Here is a 4,302-nt window from a genome sequence, read left to right as displayed (position 1 = left end):
AAAAAAAAAAAAAAAAAAAAAAAAAAAAAAAAGTTAACTGTAAGATGGTCTCAGGCAGGCCTTTAGGAGGTACTCCAAAAGAAGGCACTATTATCATAGGAGATGGCAGCTCCATGTGTATTATTGACCCTGAAGACCTTTTAGTGGGACAGGATGCAGTAGTGGAAGATACTGATATTGATGATCCTGACCCTAAGTAGGCCTAGGTAAAGTGTGTGTTTGTGCTTAGCTTTTAACTAAAATGTAAAAAAGTTTAAAAAAATGATAAAAGTAGAAAAAAGCTTATAGAATAAAGATATAAAAAATAAAATATTTTTGAACAACTGCAAAATGTATGTTTTAAGATGTGTTATTACAGAAGAGTCACCATGTTAAAAAAAATTGAGTTTATAAAGTAGGTAAGTTATAGTATGCTACGGTTAATTTATTATTAGTGAAAGAAAAATATTTTAAAATAAATTTAGTGTAGTCTAAGTGTAGTGTTTGTAAAGTATACAATACTGTACAGAAATGTCTTAGACTTTCACATTTATTCACTACTCACTCACCAACTTACCTAGGGCAACTTCCAGCCCTGTAAGTTTCATTCATAATAAATGCTTTATATAGGTGTGCTATATGACATTTTATTTTTACTGTATTTTCCTATTTTACAATTTTCCTATGTTTAGATACACAAACATTTACCATTGTGCTACAATTGCCTACAGTATTCAATACACTAACATGCTGTACAGGTTTGTAACCTAGGAGCAATAGACTATACCTTATACCCAAGGTGTTAGCAGGCTATATGATCTAGTTTTGTGTAAGTACCTTCTATGATGTTTGCATAACAGCAAAATTGCCTAAGGATGCATTTCTCAGAATGTATCCCCATCATTAAGCAATACATGACTGTAGTTACATTTTGGTGAAAAACTTGTGGCTTACTTTCTTTTCCTTGATATTAGTATACTTATTGTACAAATATATTAAAATTAGGAATACAGAAGGTGTGTTTGTGTGTGTGTTAATCTTTTTAATCACTTTCTATGGGAAGCAAGGTTGCAGTTCATGTGCACATTCCATTCTCTCACTGTGGCTCACTGAGAATGACTAATATCATTTTTCTTCCTTCTAGCCTAATACAAACAAGTCACTGTGACATTCAGTTTCTGATATTTGGTCAATAGATGGCTCAGATTTCTATTTTTGTATTGCCAAACAATTTGAAGCTTTAAATATTATTTTTATTTAGTATTCACACAAGATAATTTTCTTGGCGGTATCAGTCAAAGGCCAAGGTCATTTCCACACAATACCACTGACCTTCCTTCAAAATCCATGGATGCAAAAGAACAGATAGTAGAGTGATAATTGGTGAAATAAAGAGGGAGTTGCTCCAGACAGGAGATGAAAGTTGCTGCTATTGAGACCAACAAATGAAACTAAACTGTTTGATTTATCTATTACTGTATAAAAAGCTAAACCAAAAGGTAGTGGTTTAAAACAGCCATATTTTTGCCCATAATTCTCCAATTTGGGCAGGGCATGGTGGTGGCAGCTTCTCCCATGCTCTGTGGTGCTGGATAGGGTGACTCACCTATGCTGGAGAGTCTAAGGTGCCTTCACTCACATGTCTGGAGCTCCAATGGGGGTGGCTGAAATGTGAGGTGTGACTGGCTTTTTTCTCTTTATACAGCCTCTCTGTCCATCATGGTCAATGAACTCTTTATCAAACAGCATCCTATTAAATCATTTGATTCTCACATCAATCTGTAAGGTTTTGTCTTAAGAACAGAAAAAAAAAAATGGAGGCCTTTTACTTAGTCTTGTTTTCCCACTCAACCTGTATTTTTCTTGGAACTATATGTATTTATATATTTCTATAAGCAATTTATTTACTTTAGTTTATTGTAGGTATTCTTATAAACTATCCTAATTCTGCAGTACAGGTACAAAAATAAATATATGGTTTGTTACATAAATATGTTACTATTTATCTATCTTAAATCAGACTCCGGGAGGTTTAGTGACTTGATCAAGGTTATATGCCTAATGCATGACAGAGTCTAACTTGGTACTCAACTTCTCTGAAACCGTGAGAGCTGAATAATAAAATCCTAATCATATTATCTATTTTAGATTTTCTTAAACCCCTAGGTTATAGAAGGATCACATAATTATTAAACATAGAAAAAAATTGAATATAGCAATTTGTTTTTTTTTTTTTTTTTTTTTTTTTTTTTTTTTTTTTGAGACAGAGTCTTGCTCTGTCACCCAGGCTGGAGTGCAGTGGCACTATCTCGGCTCATGGCAACCTCCACCTCCCGGATTCAAGTGATTCTCCTGCCTCAGCCTCCTGAGTAGCTGGGATTACAGACACCTGTCACCACGCCTGGCTAATTTTTTGTACTTTTAGTAGAGATGGAGTTTCACTATGTTAGCCAGGCTGGTCTCGAACTCCTGATCTTGTGATCTGCCTGCCTCAGCCTCCCAAAGTCCTGGGTTTACAGGCATGAGACACCGTGCCTGGCAGTAAATTTTGTAAATTTTTAATTAGGTATAGTCACCATGTTGTAAAATAGAGCTGTTGAACTTATTTTAACTAATTTGAACTTACTTAACAGAAATTTTCTATCTTTTGATCAACGTTTTCCTAAGCCCCCTACCCTCTCCAGCCCCTGGTAACCACCATTCTACTCTCTATCTCTCTGAGTTCAAATTCTTTAGATTCCATATGTGAGATCATGTGGTATGTGTCTTTCTGTGCCTGGCTTATTTCACTTAACAGAATGTCTTTCAGGCTCATTCATGTTGTCACAAATGACACAATTTCCTTCCTTTTAAAGACTAAATAGTATTCCATTGTGTACATATACCACACTTTCTTTATTCATTCATTCATTGCTGGACACTTAGGTTGATTCCAAATCTTGGCTGTTGTGAATAGTGCTTCAATGAATGTGGAAGTGCAGCTGTCTCTTCTATTGCACCTACTGATTTCATTTCCTTTAGATATATACTCAGTAGTGAGATTGCTAGATCATATCATGGGGTCTATTTTCAGTTTTTTGAAGACCCTCCATACTGTTTTTTCATAATGAGTGTTCTAATTTACATTCCCACAAGAGTGTATAAGGGTTTCCTTTTTTCGCCATCCTTGCCAACATGTTATCTTTCATCTTTGCAATGATAGCCATTCTGATAGCTGCGAGGTGATCTCTCTCACTATGGTTTTAATTTGCATTTCTCTGTCGATTAGTGATCCTGAACATTTTTTTATATACTTGGCCACTTATGTGTCTTATTTTGAGAAATACCTATTCAAACCATTTACCCATTTTTATATTAGATTGTTTTCTTACTATTGAGTTGAGTTTCTTATATATTTTGAATATTAACCTCTCATCAGATGTATAACAGATCATTTTACAAAGTAATATCTTATTTAAACTCCAGTTTACTTGAATTCCATTCAGTAAATACTTACTCAGCGATTACTCCATGCCAGGTGCTGATCCGTGTGCTTAGACCACATCTCTGAACAAAACAGATATTCCCGCCCTCGCAGAACTTACTCCCTAAAAGCGACACTTAGTAAACAAAACAACCAAATCATTTCACTGTGAGAAGAAGAATTTGCTAATGTTGTTGTGCAGAGATTGAGCAGGAACTTACAGTGATGATTTCATGGTATTAGTTTTTTAAAAAATTGTTGTTAAAGAAAAATTGAACTCTGCCAATCTCTACTTAATTGAGAAATCTGTGTGAGTTTTACCCTTGGTGATGTCTCTTTAAGCCCTTGAACTTCTCTGTCAATGATTTTTATGTAGATTCACAATTAAAAATCTAAAGTGTTCTTCATGTCCCCACCACTACTCCTCTCCTCTTAGGCTGACCCTGAGAAGACAGACTGCAAATACTTCATGCATGACCCTTAATTTTATTCTTACCCTTCACAGTTGAACACAAATATCAGCTTAAGTCCAATAATCATCTATTTGAGATGTAGATCTGCCATTTAGGGGATATCTTTTATTATGTCACAATCAATTTTTTGTTATGTCTTTTCACACATTAGAAAGGCAAATGCAATTAGCTATTCAAATAATAAAACAAGCAAAAATTGCTGCATAAAGATAATGACACCATAAAGATAATGACGCCATCCTAATTGAACCCACGAATCCTGGCCGAAGGCACCACTAGTTGAGAGTTCAAATTCATGCTCACTGGGTGATATGTGGAAACTGTTATTAGTTTAGTGAGTGTCAATGTGCAATGTATAAGATTTCACACATTAAAAAGATACAAAGT

The sequence above is a fragment of the Rhinopithecus bieti genome, unplaced genomic scaffold, assembly GCF_001698545.2.
Source record: "Rhinopithecus bieti isolate Rb0 unplaced genomic scaffold, ASM169854v2 scaffold_6380, whole genome shotgun sequence".
NCBI lineage: Eukaryota > Metazoa > Chordata > Mammalia > Primates > Cercopithecidae > Rhinopithecus > Rhinopithecus bieti.
This window is presented reverse-complemented; position numbering follows the sequence as displayed.